The sequence below is a fragment of the Cervus elaphus genome, chromosome 3, assembly GCF_910594005.1.
Source record: "Cervus elaphus chromosome 3, mCerEla1.1, whole genome shotgun sequence".
Taxonomy (NCBI): Eukaryota; Metazoa; Chordata; class Mammalia; order Artiodactyla; family Cervidae; genus Cervus; species Cervus elaphus.
The window spans coordinates 7,145,338-7,160,849 of NC_057817.1; positions in this window are offsets into that span (position 1 = coordinate 7,145,338).

Here is a 15,512-nt window from a genome sequence, read left to right on the forward strand (position 1 = left end):
ATTCATCTGTCAGTGGACATCTAGGTTGCTTCCATGTTCTAGCTATTGTAAATAGTGCTTCCATGAACAATGGGATATATGTGTCTTTTTCAGTTTTGGTTTCCTCAGGGTGTATGCCTAGAGTGGGATTGCTGGGTCATATGGTGGTTTTATTCCTGGTTTTTTAAGGAATCTCCACACTGTTCTCCATAGTGGCTGTATCAGTCTACATTCCCACCAACAGTGCAAGAGCGTTCCCTTTTCTCCACACCCTCTCCAGCATTTATTGTTTGTAGACTTTTCAATGATGGACATTCTGACTGGTGTGAGGTAATATCTCATTGTAGTTTTGATTTGCATTTCTCTAATAATGAGTGATGTTGAGCATCTTTTCATGTGTTTGTTAGCCATCTGTATGGCTTCTTTGGAGAAATGTCTTTTTAGGTCTTTTCCCCACTTCTTGATTGGGTTGTTTGTTTTTCTGGTATTGAGTTGTATGAACTGCTTATATATTTTAGTAATTAATCCTTTGTCAGTTGTTTCATTTGCTATGATTTTCTCCCATTCTGAGGGTTGTCTTTTCACCTTGCTTATAGTTTCCTTTGCTGTGCAGAAGCTTTTAAGTTTAATCAGGCCCCACTTGTTTACTTTTGCTTTTATTTCCCTTACTCTAAGAGGTGGGTCATAGAGGATCTTGCTGTGATTTATGTCATTGAATGTTCTGCCTGTTTTCCTCTAAGAGTTTTATAGTTTCTGGTCTTACATTTAGGTCTTTAATCCATTTTATCTTTGTGTATGGTGTTAGGAAGTGTTCTAATTTCATTCTTTAACATGTAGCTGTCCAGTTTCCCCAGCACCATGTATTGAAGAGGCTGTCTTTGTCTCATTGTATGTTCTTGCCTCTTTTGTCAAAAATAAGGTGCCCATAGGTGCATAAGTTTATTTCTGGGCTTTCTATCTTGTTCCATTGGTCTGTATTTCTGTTTTTGTGCCAGTACCATACTGTCTTGATGACTGTAGCTTTGCAGTATAATCTGAAGTCAGGAAGATTGATTTCTCCAGCTACATTCTTTTTTATCAAGACTGCTTTGGCTATTTGGGGTCTTTTGTGTTTCCATATGAATTGTGAAATGTTTTGTTCTAGTTCTGAAAAATGTCATTGGCAATTTGATAGGGATCTCATTGAATCTGTAGATTGTGTTTGATAGTATAATCATTCTCACAATATTGATTGTTCCTACCAGGAACACGGAATAGCTCTCCATCTGTTTGTCGTCTTTGATTTCTTTCATTAGTGTCTTATAATTTTCTGTGTACAATTCTTTTGTCTCCTTAGGTAAGTTTATTCCTAGATATTTTATTCTTTTTGTTGCAGTGGTGAATGGGATTGATTCCTTAATTGCTCTTTCTGATTTCTCATTGTTAGTATATAGAAACACAAGTGATTTCTGTGTACTGATTTTGTATCCTGCAACTTCACTAAATTCACTCATTAACTCTAGTAATTTTCTGATACTATCTTTAGGGTTTGCTATGTATAGTATCATGTCATCTGCAAACAGTGAGAGGTTTACTTCCTCTTTTCCAATTTGGATTCCTTTTATTTCTTTTTCTTCTCTGATTGCTGTAGCGAGGACTCCTAGAACTATGTTGAATAATAGTGGTGAAAGTGGACACCCTTGTCTTGTTCCTGATCTTAAGGAGAACGCTTTCAGCTTTTCACCATTGAGAATAATGTTTGCTGTAGGCTTATCATATATGGCCTTTACTATGTTAAGGTAGGTTTCCTCTATGCCCATTTTTTGAAGAGTTTTAATCATAAATGGATGCTAAAATTTGTCAAAGGCTTTTTCTGCATCTACTGAGATTATCATATGGTTTTTATCTTTCAATTTGTTAATATGGTATATCACATTGATTGATTCACATATATTGAAGAATCCTTGCATCCCTGGAATAAACCCAACTTGATCATGGTGTATGAGCTTTCTGATGTGTTTCTGAATTCTGTTTGCTAAAATTTTGTTGACAATTTTTACATCTATGTTCATCAGTGATATTGGCCTGTAGTTTTCTTCTTTTGTGTTGTCTTTGTCTGGTTTTGGTATCAGGGTAATGGTGGCCTTGTAGAATGAGTTTGGAAGTATTCCTTCCTCTGAAATTTTTTGAATGAGTTTGAGAAGGATAGGCATTAGCTCGTCCCTAGATGTTTGATAGAAATCTCCTGTGAAGCCATCTGGTCCAGGACTTTTGTTTTTTGGGAGACTTTTGATCACAGCTTCAATTTCAGTGCTTGTAATTGGGTTGTTCATAATTTCTATTTCTTCCTGGTTCAGTCTTGGAAGATTGAAGTTTTCTAAGAATCTGTCCATTTCTTCCAGGTTATCCATTTTGTTGCCACATAGTTGTTCATAATAGTGTCTTATAATCCTTTGTATTTCTTCATTATCTGTTGTAATATCTCCTTTTTCATTTCTAATTTTGTAGTTTTGATTCTTCGACTTTTCTTGATAAGTCAGGCTAAAGGTTTGTCAATTTTGTTAATCTTCTCAAAGAACCAGTTTTTAGTTTTGTTAATCTTTACTATTGTTTATTTCATTTCTTTTTCATTTATTTCTGCTTAGATCTTTATAATTCCTTTCCTTCTACTAATTTGGGGTTTTTCTGTTCATCTTTTCCCAGTTGTTTTAAGTGTAAAGTTAGGCTGTCTATTTGAGGTTTAGTTTCTTGTGGTAGGATTGTGTTGCTATAAACTTCCCTCTTAAAACTGCTTTTGCTGCATCCCATAGGTTTTGAGTTTCCATTGTGTTTTCATTGTCATTTGTTTCTAGAAATGTTTTTATTTCCCTTTTGATTTCTTCGGTAACTTGTTGGTTATTTAGAAACGTGTTGTTTAGTCCATGTGTTTGTGTTTTTTATAGTTTTTTTCTTATAATTGATATCTAGCCTCATAGCATTGTAGCCAGAAAAGCTGCTTGATATGATTTCAATTTTCTTAAATTTATTGAGGTTTGATTTGTGACCCAAGATGTGGTCTATCCTGGAGAATGTTCCATGTGCACTTGAGAAGGTGTATTCTTCTGCATTTGGATGGAATGTCCTGAAGATAGTGAGATCCATCTTATCTAATGTATCATTTAAGACATGTGTCTTTATTAATTTTCTGTTTTGATGATCTGTCCATTGGTGTGAGTGGGGTGTTAAAGTCTACTATGCTTTTGAACTATGGTGTTGGAGAAGACTCTTGAGAGTCCCTTGGACTGCAAGGAGATCCAACCAGTCCATCCTAAAGGAGATCAGTCCTGGGTGTTCATTGGAAGGACTGACGCTGAAGCTAAAACTCCAATACTTTGGCCACCTCATGGGAAGAGTTGACTCTTTGGAAAAGACCCTGATGCTGTGAGGGATTGGGGGCAGGAGGAGAAGGGGCCGACAGAAGATGAGATGGCTGGATGGCACCACCAACTCAATGGGCATGAGTTTGAGTCAACTCTGGGAGTTGGTGATGGACAGGGAGGCCTGGCGTGCTGTGATTCATGGGGTCACAAAGAGTCAGACACGACTGAGCAACTGAACTGAACTGACTGATTATTGTGCTACTGTCAATTTCTCCTTTTATGTCTGTTAGTGTTTGTCTTATGTATTGAGGTGCTCCTATGTTGGGTGCATAGATATTTACAATTGTTATATCTTCCTCTTGGATTGATCCCTTGATCATTATGTAGTGTACTTCCTTATCTCTTGTAATCTTCTTTATATTAAGATCTATTTTGTCTGATATGAGGATTGCTACTCCAGCTTTCTTTCACATCCCACATGCATGGAATATATTTTTCCATCCTCTCACCTTCAGTCTGTATGTGTCTCGAGGTCTGAAGTGGGTTCCTTATAGACAGCATGTATGTGGGTCTTGTTTTTTTATCCATTCAGTCAGTCTGTGTCTTTTGGTTGGAGCATTTAATCCATATACATTTAAAGTAATTATTGATATATATGTTCCTATTGCCATTTTCTTAATTGTTTGGGGTTAATTTTGTAGATCTTTTTCTTCTCTTGTATTTCTTGACTATATAAGTCCCTTTAACATTTGTTGTAAAGCCGGTTTGGTGGTACTGAATTCTCTTAACTTTTGCTTGTCTGAAAAGCTTTTTATTTCTCCATCAAAGGAACCAAGGAAACCAAAAATTATATCTAGAACAAAACTAACTAAAGCACAAATGGAAAACAAAACTAAAGCAAGGTGTCAATTGGGGAATAAAACAATGAAAATAAAACTAACAAATATGTTGATAGGAAAGGAAAGAAAGAATAGCTATGTAAAGATACACAGAGGTAGATAAAGAAGATTTATATACATTAAAGATTAAGTGCAAGGAGAAAAGAACAGCAGGAAAAGCAAACAAAGGAATAAACGTAGAAAAAATAATAGGTTTAAAAAAATTAAAATTAGAAAAAAGAGAAAAGAAAAAAAAGAGAGAGAGAGAGAACTTCATAGAATTGCAAAAGCCCAACCTAGAGGCAGAGGTTTATAACAACAATAAAAAAATGTGACTGAGGAAAAGAAAATGCTCAAAAGCTTAATTAGATTTCATGGTGCCAATAAAATCAACTACTAAACAGAGGGGGGAGAAAAAAAAAATCCCATAGAATCTACAGAACAAGTCAAACCATAAGAATAATAAATGTTTTCCTTGAGTCACTGCTGTCAGAGTCCTTTCCCTCGCTGGGAGTCACAGTCCACCTCGCCTCCCTAGGATGCCCTCCAACACTGCGCTGATCTCTGGACCTGCTGTGAAGCAGCTCAGAGTCTAACCTGGTCCTACTCCTTTGTGTTCTTGCCTCCAGTGCCCACGGCTATCAGAACTAGTGTGTTTTCCTTTCTGGGAGCTCTCAGTGGCCTTTTATATATTCCATAGACTCAGAGTCTGCCTAGTTGATCGTGTGGATTTAATCTGCAGCCTGTACAGCCGGTGGGGAGGTTTTGGGTTTTCTTCCTTAGCCACACTGCCCCTGGGTTTCAATTCTGGTTTTATTTCCACCTTTGCATGTGGGCTGTCCACTAGGGTTTGCTTCTGAGGCTGCCCTGGGGGGCTTGGATTGGCCCTTTGAGGGCCTGGTGTGGAGGGGGTGCAGCTGCGTGGGTCGCAGGGGTTCTGGCAGCACCAGGTACTCAGGGGGGTCGGCGGCTCGGGCAGCAGGAAATGCAGCGCTCTAGAAGGGTATGGCCACCCCACTCCAGTGCTCTTGCCTGGAAAATCTCATGGACGGAGGAGTCTGGTGGGCTGCAGTCCATGGGGTCACTAAGAGTCGGACACGACTAAGCGTCTTCACTTTCATTTTTCACTTTCACGCATTGGAGAAGGAAATGGCAACCCACTCCAGTGTTCTTGCCTGGAGAATCCCAGGGACGGGGGAGCCTGGTGGGCTGCCGTCTATGGGGTTGTACAGAGCCGGACATGACTGAAGCAACTTAGCAGCGATACTGTTTCTCCCCCTAGCTCCTTCGTCCTACTGACTTTTGTGTGGGTCTATATATTCTTCTCTGCTGGTCAGGTCCTCCTGTCCGCTCTCAGCTGGTGCTCTGCAGGCACTTCTTTGTCTGAAGGTGTATTCCTGATGTATCTGTGGAGAGAGATGTACTCCACGTCCACCTACTCCTCCACCATCTTGTTCTCCTTCATTGAGGTTTTGATTTGCATTTCTCTAATTCTTAGCAATGCTGAGAATATTTTCATGTTCCTATTGGTCATCTGTATGTCTTCTTTGGAGAAATGTCTATTTAGGTCTTCTGCCCATTTCCTTTTCATCAAGAAAAGTATACCTGGATATATCTGCCTGAAAAGTCTCTCCAGGAATGCTCTCACCCTGGTTTCCCATGAGGCATGTCAGTTCCTTCCCACCCTGCAGGACCTGTCCAGTGTCCTTTTCTCTGAGAACTCTAAGGTGGTTTAACCCTCTTCACCTTATCCTCTATCACAGTAAGTGACTCGAATTACAGTCCTTCATAACTAGCAATTTATATTTTTTTGGTCTGTTTACTCTTTTAATGTCTACCTTTCTGCTAGGAAGTGCTTCATGAGGGCTGGAACTAGTCTGCCTCACTTGGGCCACACAGAGGTCCTTAAAAGAATGGCGAATGAGTGCATGTGACTGCAATGGCAAGGGGAGAATGAGTTTCAAGCAAACACAAGAATATCTGCTTGCAGATGCTTCCAGCTTCTTATTAGGTAGCATATTTCTTATGAAGGAAGAATAGACTTTTATACCACCCCCTTCCAACCTAAGGAGACTGGTGTGCCAGAGTTTGATCTTGTTCAAGGAAAGGCTAATGCCTCAGTTTCTGTGGGTATTCTGTGCTACTAACAGGCAGATACCCAGAGAGAATGGCCTTTTGTTTAGCAGAGAGCCTTAATGAGGTTAAGGATTTACCAAGGGAGGCTTTCACGGGCTCCGAGCAGTGAAGTGGAGAATAAAAGTGTTCTGCATTAAAAGCAGCAGCGTTGGCCGTGTGTGCCGTGTGTGCGCTTAGTCGCTCAGTCGTGTCTGACTCTTTGCGACCCCATGGACTGTAGCTCGTCAGACTCTTCTGTCCATGGGGATTCTCTAAGCAAGAATACTGGAGTGGGTTGCCATGCCCTCCTCCAGGGGATCTTCCCGACCCAGGGATTGAACCCAGGTCTCCTGCGTTGCAGGCTCGTTCTTTACCATCTGAGCCACCAGGGGTTGCCATAGCAAAGTAAAATAAACCACATTGCTTTAACAACAAATTAAATTTCTCAGAGTTCTGCAGGCTAGGAGTTCAAGATCGATGTCAGCAGGGCGGGTTTCCTCTGAAGCCTTTCTTTGTGCAGACGGCCGTTTCCTCCCTCGGTCATCACATGGCCTTTCCTCTGAGTGTGTCTATTTCCTAACTGCCGCTTACAAGGACACTCAGCATACTGGGTGAGGGCTCACTTTAGTGACCTCATTTTAACTTAATTACCGCTTTGAGACCCTGTCTCCTTCTGTGCCTAGCTCATTGCACTTGCATGAGGTCCTCTAGTTTCATCCATTTGGACCCAGATTTAGTTGCTGTCTATTCTTTTTATTTACTTGTTTTTAAAAAAGTTTGGCTATGCAATGTGACTTGTGCGATCTTAGTTTCGCTACCAGAGATTGAACCTGGGCCCTCAGCAGTGAAAGCTCAAAGTCCTAATGACTCTATCACCAGGGAATTCCCAGAATTTCCTTCTTTTTAAAGGCTGAACATTATTCCAGTGTATGTATATACTACATTTTCTTTATCTGTTTATCCATCAATGGATATTTAGATTGTTTCTATATTTTGGAAGTGTGAATAATGCTGCAGGAAGCATGGGAGTGCAGTTATCTCTTTGATATCTTTGGTATCTCTTCAACTTCCCTGGTGAGCCAGTGGTTAAGGATCTGCTTGCCGATGCAGGAGACACAGGTTTGATTCCTGGTCTGGGAAGATCCCACATGCCATGGAGCAACTAAGCCTGTGCGCCACAACTACTGAGGCCCATGTGCCCTACCGCCTGCGGGACACAGTAAGAGAAGCCCCCGCAATGAGAAGCCCATGAACCACAGCAAAGAGCGGCCCACACCTGCCACACTAAGGAAAGCCTGCTGGCAGCAGCAGAGACCCAGCACTGCCAAAAATACAAAGGTTAATTAAAAAAGATATTTCTTTGAGATCCAGACGCCAATTCCTTTGGATATATATACTCAGAAGTGATATTGCTGGATCATGTGTGCATGCTAAGTTGCTCAGTCGTGTCCGACTCTTTACAACCCTGTGGACTGCAGCCCACTAGGCTCCTCTGCCCATGGGATACTCCAGGCAAGAATACTGGAGTGGGTTGCCATGCCCTCCTCTGCTGGATCATATGGTAGTTCTATTTTTAATTTTTCTGAGGAAGCTCCGTACTGTCTTCCATAACAGCAGCACCATATTACATTCCACAAACACCATACAAGGGTTTCAACGTCTCCACATCCTCTCCAACACTTGTTGTCTTTTGTGTTTTTGATAATATCCATCCTAATAAGTGTGAAGTGATATCTCATTACGACTCCAGATAAATAATAAAGTATCTAAAATAGTCAAGCTCATGGAAGCCGGAAGTAGAATGATACCAGGGGCTGGGGGGAGGAGGAAATGAGGAGCTGTTGCTCAGTGGGTATGAAGTTTTAGTTATGCACGATGAATAAATTCTGGGGACCTGCATCACAACACAGTCAGTGCCTACAGTTAACAAGACTGTAACGTCCGCTGAAAAATGTGCTGAGAGGGCAGACCTCAGGTTAAGTGTTCCGCACGCACATATCACAGGATACGGACAGGAGGAATCTTTGGGGGTGATGGCGATGTTTATTACCTGGATTGTGGTGATGATTTCATGTGTGTTTGCCTATGCTCAAACCCATCAAATTATATACATTAAATATGTGCAGTTTTTAAACACATATCGATTACTCAGAGTAAGTACTTCAGCCACAACAAATAAGTAGAATACAGAGGTTGGAAAACTGGGGGTGAGATGGATGGGGGAACACGGAAAACTCCATCCCATGGAGGGAGGCCAGGGATCCCGCAGGAGCGGATGGTGCTGGGGAGCCAGCTAGGGCCCGCGTCCAGAGGAGCGGAGCTCAGTTGCGCGTGGCTGCCACGCTGAAGCTCCGCTCCCTGGTTGCCCTTGCCGCTGGGAGTGCTCCCGACCCTGGAATGAGAGCACGGCGGCACAGGCAGCTTTCGCTCGCTCACTCAGAGAGAACGCGGCGGCCTGCGTTTCTGCTTTGTCTTGTCTGTCAACGGCAACCCAGCCTGTCTGCAGCCCAGCTTTGTGCAGTGAAGAGTGGACAGTTCCCGGTCTTGTCGCAACCCATGAAATGGGTGGAGGACTATGAAAAATAGAGTATTTTTAGTTTGGCAGCAATTTATAAGTCATATGTGGCAGGAAGTTTTTTAAGCTCAGTGATTCAAATCTCACTTCTGTTTAACTAGTCTGATCCCATGTAGCGGATCAGACTGTACAGACAGAATTCTTGGTAAAAATCTCTGGAGAAAAGACCCTTTCAGGATTACCTGGTTTTATAGGGATCTGTGTCTTACATTGCCCTATTTTGGAAGTCTGTGGAAACTGAAGTTAACTTGTGAAAGGCTGATGATGATGCGAACAATTCCATTTTCAGAAATACAGTGAAGTTTACCCAGTGAAGGCGATCCGTTTCCACTCTGTGGGAGACGCCAGTTTTGTCTCTATCAGCAAATTCCCTTTTCCTTTCTGCCTGTGTGTGTGCTTTTCCTCTGGATTTTCCTTGGAACCAGTTTTGAGTGCTCACTGGTTTCCTCACTAAATAATGAGTGGAATAAAATCTTCAACACACATTTTATACTTGTATGAGAGAGCACAATTTTAAAAAATTATTTGTTAGCACCCTGACTTCATTCCCAAAAGTGGGGCTGGCAAGGGGTTGGGGGAGATCCCTCAGTTTCTGATTGAGCATTTACCCAGAAGAGACTAGTTGAGTGAGCTAATAAAAAGGGAAAAACAATGTCTACCCTCACTCCTGGACACAGAGGCTCTAGATTTGAGTTTATTTCAGTATTGAGTTATAAAAATCAAGCTTGCACAGCTGAATTTGAGGATTGCTGTGATTGGCCTCCTTTTTTTTTTTTTTTTTTTCCCTGACCCTACATGTTTAACTAGTTCACTTATATAAGAATAAAATGGTAATAACAGATGTTGTGCTGGGCTTAGAGAAATAGGATGGGAATCTGAATACCACTGGATATCTCTCTCTCTTCTGCCTCCACCTCTCTCTCTCTTCTCCCAGCACTTAAATCTTTACCTCTTCCTGTGTTAATCTCACTCTTTCTAAAACAGCTTCTCCATCTTCTCCAAGTTGTGGACAGCTATTAGCATCTCAGCATCTCTTACGCAAATCCTTTGTGGAAAAAAACAAGAGTGCCATTAGCATAAGTCTTTTTCCAAAGCTGTCGGCAGGAGAAGGAGCTTTCTAACCTGGGAAGGAGGGAGGAATATTTTTACAGGGCTTCAGTAGGCAGGGTCAGCTGAAGTTCAGCTAGTTTCAAGATTATTTGTTCCAAGAGGTTCTGGGGAAAAGAAGGAATTATTCTGAGTAATTAAGTGCCATTGTTCAGACAATCTGGATTTTACCAAGAGGAGCGGGAGAAACAGGGCAGGGCTGAGGTCATGTGCAAGCAGGGGTACAAGCTACAGTCAACAAGGACACGCAGGGAACTGCTCCTCAGGGCCCTTTCTTTCTTACAAAAGATAGACATGCCCTATGGACATAGTTACCAATGAAGAAAGATAAAGATTTAGGGGAAGGAAATACCTATTCTTATCACTTACATTTTGTTAGAACAAGTTGGTTTCACACCGTGAGCTCTAGTCAAAATCCCCAGAATTTGAATCCTGACATCTTACTGATTTTTTCCATGACCTTGGGCAAATACTTAACTTCAATAAATTCCAGTTTTCTCATTTAGTAAATGAAGAACATCTACTTCAAATTTAAATGGATTGTGTATACAAAGAGTACATCATTGTATCTGGAATATGTTCAACAATTATAATTTTTTGCGATGATGAAGATGATGGTGATATTATGAAGGTACCAAAACCTACTCATTTATACTTTTAAACCACCCCCTCATTATTATTTTTAAAATAGAATATTATGATTATAAGGAAACTCACACATCACTTTAGCCAGTGGTCAAGCCTCTCCAAAGAGACCACAAGGATCCAGGAAGGAGGGGATGGGGTGGGGATTCGTGGGTGGTAACCTCTGCCCTACAGGAGAGGGTAAGTGAATATGGATAAGGGAACCCTCATTTTACAGTTGAGTCCAGGCTCTCTCTTTGTCTTTTTGTGAGTGAGAGAGAGTGTGAATGTGAGTGTGTGTGTATCCATGTGCATTTATGTGTCTGGATCTAAGTATGTTCATAGGATGTGATGAGTAAACAGTATGTGGCATCAAGAAATTATCAACATTGACACTGATTACAGATGCTGGTGAATTAGCAATGTAGGAAGGGGAAATAAAATTTGGCTTAGCTAAGAAAAAGTAATACTACAGTAGTTTTTTTTACAGTCATTTTCATGAGCCCTTACCATTTATGCTAATTACCATGCAGCACAATCGTAATTACATGCATCATTAAATATATGCCCAGTTAGCTTTTGTGTAAGTTGTCTTGATTAGAATCATCATCTCTGCTTCACTCAAACACCTGTTCAGAAATATACTGTTTCAAGTCTTGCTACTTCAGGGACTATTGAGAGGGCCCTGAGTCCCTGGAGTTTCAGAACCAACTGCCAGGTCATACTGATACTAATTCTCGTTGGAGAGAACAGTTCTCTCAATCATGTCCCAGGGCAGGAGGAGGCACAAGATCTTTTTCTCTCTGCTTCCCCGCCAGCAATTCTTCAAAGGGCCGAGGGAGCTCACCTCCTACAGCTGAGGGGACCCACACACATGACAAGAGACAATGACAGATACAGAGAGAAGCAGACAGGAAGAGCGGCAGAGAGAGGCAGACAGAAACCGTGGGGCGGAGGTATGAACAGTCTGCTCTGCGGGGAGAGTGGGTTCAGGGACCTTCACAAAGCGGCTTGTTTTTCTCTGATACTCCATGGGAAAAGAATCGTTCCCACAAGCAGACCCAGCCAGTTCTGGGATCCTTCATTGACCTGGATGGTGAAGACACAGGAAGAGGGGGATGAAAAGCAAAGGGCAGGCAGGGAGAAGGGAGGGAGGTAAAGTAGCAGAGAGACGGGGAAAGACAGGGGAGAGGCGGGAAGGCAAGAGGGCTGTGAGGGGCTGAGTCTGCTGGACACTCAGTCAGTGCCCATCTGGTCACGGAAACCTAGGGGACACATTCATGTCCTCGTTCCTTTGTGATAAAACTGCCAAGTCCTTAATTAGCTATGTAGATGCAAGCAGTAACTGGCTTCCTGCCACAGACCTGGAACACAGCCAAGAGCCTTTACCTGGATTGACTCATTCAGTCCTCAAAATAATACAATCGTGATGCCATATTATGGAAAAGGAAGCTGGCACGTGACTTGCCCACAGTCACCCAGGTAGTGAGTGAGATTCAAATCCTGCCATCTGGCCCCAGATCCCAAGTTCTCAACCACAACATAACTAACCAAAGCCAGTTACATAATAACTCATAGTTAAGGGATCCCAGACTTAAAAACATTGTTTAATTAAAATTTATTTAAAATTTATTTAACATACAAGTCAATCAACATTCGCAGAATAAGATGTTTTCATTTCCATGAAGACTTCACTTTTTCAGTTCAGTCGGAGAAGCAGGGGCAGAATTCTAGTGTTTCGGTTAACAGAGAAACAGACGACTCCAGGGGCTCAGTGACCCTATGATTCCCACACGGAGGACAGTGCAGATTCCATTGTTCCACCTCCTGTGTTTGGCTTCTGTTCCGTTTTTGTCAAAAGACATTGAAGGGACTGGAATTTGGTCCTTCAGTGGCCCCAATTTCCCCAGTAGAAACTCATGCAAAATCTATCAGCTTTCAGCTTTTTAATTCATTAATAAGTAATGATAATTTTTAAAAGAAATCATTTGGTTATCATCCTTGGAGATTAATTGGATAATTAATTTTAGCCAAGTGCTTATGAAATATAAAGTGCTTCATAAGTCTTCAGGATTTATGTGCTCATGTTTCTCAGGCCTGTAGGGCAGAAAGTCTCCGCCAAATGAGCAGCTGATTATGAATGGCCCTCATAAGGGCTGATTCTCACTAAATTGCACCAGCCCCCATCAGGGAATCTTTTGGATAGGCAGATGATTACCTGGGTCATTTTTATATCTCAGACTGAAACTTTAAGCACTTTAGTGTAAATCAAAGGAAACTGGCAAGAAAGGGCACTTGGCTTCCTGTTTACTCTGTTGCAGGGCATTTATGCATCACACTGACTTTTCAACAGGGGAGACTTTGGGGGCTGATGGTGATGCAAAGGGCCTAATGTCTGTAGAACCCTTGCCAACCCAAGGACTGAGAGGATATTGGTAGAACTTGACCCCATGCTTCCTTCCTGTAAATGTTGACTTCTACAATGTATCGACAGAATTAACATTTAAGAAGGGCAAGAAGGTGACAGCACCCATTCGTGATTAAAAGCATGAACTTCAGACTCTTACAGCCTGGCTTTGAACCTGGAATAACTGTTCACTAGCTGCCAAGTTAGGAGCTTTCCTGGTAGCTCAGCTGGTAAAGAATCCACCTGCAATGTGGGAGACCTGGGTTCTGTTCCTGGGTTGGGAAAATCCCCTGGAGGAGGGCATGGCAACCCACTCCAGTATTCTTGCCTGGAGAATCCCATGGACAGAGGAGCCTGGCGGGCTGCAGCCCACAGGGTCGCGGAGTCAGGCACGACTGAGCGACTGAGCACAGATGTATGTTCACAGCTTACCCACGACATCTATGCAAATAATTCCTAAATTCAGCTTCTATTACTATGTAAACATGACTATGCTAGAACCTTTAGAGAACTTGGTAACTGTAAAGACTGAACCAGAAAGATATGTGTACATTTGAATTCCCTGAACCTGTGAATATTATTTTACCATGGCAGACACTCAGGTATTTATCCTGAGTTATCCAGTTGTTGCTGTTCAGTTGCTAAGTCGTGTCTGACTCTTTGCAACTCCAAGGACTGCAGCATGCCAGGCTCCCCTGACTCCAGTATCTCCTGGAGTTTGCTCAAACTCATGTCCACTGAGCCCATGATGCTCTCTAACCATCTCATCCTCTGTGGCAGCTTCTCCTCCTGCCCTCAATCTTTCCCAGCATCAGGGTCTTTTCCAGTGAGTCAGCTCTTCACATCAGGTGGTCAAAGTATTGAAGCTTCAGCTTCAGAATCAGTTCTTCCAGTGAATATTCACGGTTGATTTCTTTTAGGCTTGAGTGGTTTGATCTTGCAGTCTAAGGAACTCTCAAGAGTTTTCTCCAACACCACAATTCAAAAGCATCAATTCTTTGGTGCTCAGCCTTCCTTATGGTCCAACTCTCACATCTGTACATTATTATTATGGACCTTTGTCAGCAAAGTGATGTCTCTGCTTTTAAATATGCTGTCTAGGTCTGTCATAGCTTTTCTTCTAAGGAACAAGTGTCTTTTAATTTCATGGCTGCTGTCATCAGGAAGTCTGAAATGTAGTACTTGGATGCAATCTCAAAAACAACAGAATGATCTCTGTTCATTTCCAAGGCAAACAATTCAATATCACAGTAATCCAAGTCTATGCCCTGACCGGTAACGCTGAAGAAGCTGAAAGGTTCTATGATCTTCTAGAACTAATGCCCAAAAGAGATGTCCTTTTCATTATAGAGAAAGTGAAAGAAAGCAAGTGAAGTTGCTCAGTCGTGTCCGACTCTTTGTGACCCCATGGACTGTAGCCTATCACACTCCTCCGTCCATGGGATTTTCCAGGCAAGAGTACTGCAGTGGGATGCCATTTCCTTCTCCAGAGGATCTTCCCAACCCAGGGATTGAACCTGGGTCTCCCATATTGTAGGCAGACGCTTTACCATCTGAGCCACCAGGGAAGTCCATTATAGGGAACTGGAATGCAAAAGTAGGAAGTCAAGAAATACCTGAATTAATAGGCAAATTTGGCCTTGGAGTACAGAATGAAGCAGGGCAAAGGCTAATAGAGTTTTGCCAAGAGAATGCACTGGTCATAGCAAACACCTTATTCCAACAACACAAGAGAAGACTCTACACATGCACATCACTACATGGTCAATACCGAAATCAGACTGATTATATTCTTTGCAGTCAAAGATGGACAAGCTCTATACAGTCAGCCAAAACAAGACCGGGAGCTGACTGTGGCTCAGATCCTGAACTCCTTATTGCCAAATTCAGACTTAAATTGAAGAAAGTAGGGAAAACCAGTAGACCATTCAGATATGACCTAAATAAAATCCCTTACAATTTTACAGTGGAAGTGACAAGTAGAGTCAAGGGATTAGATCCGACAGACAGAATGCCTGAAGAACTATGGATGGAGGTCTGCGACATTATACAGGAGGCAGTGATCAAGACCATCCCCAAGAAAAAGAAATGCAAAAGGGCAAAATGGTTGTCTGAGGGGGCCTAACAAATAGCTGAGAAAAGAAGAGAAGCATAAGGCAAAGGAGAAAAGTGAAGATATACCCATTTGAATGCAGAGTTCCAAAGAATAGCAAGGAGAGATAAGAAAGACTTCCTCAGTGATCAATGCAAAGAAATAGAGGAAAACAACAGAATGGGAAAGACTAGAGATCTCGTCAAGAAAATCAGAGATACCAAGGGAACATTTCATGCAAAGATGGGCACAATAAAGGACAGAAATGGTATGGACCCAACAGAAGCAGAAGATATTAAGAAGAGGTGGCAAGAATACACAGAAGAACTGTACAAAAAAATCTTCATGACCCAGATAATCATGATGGTGTGATCACTCACCTAGAGCCAGACATCCT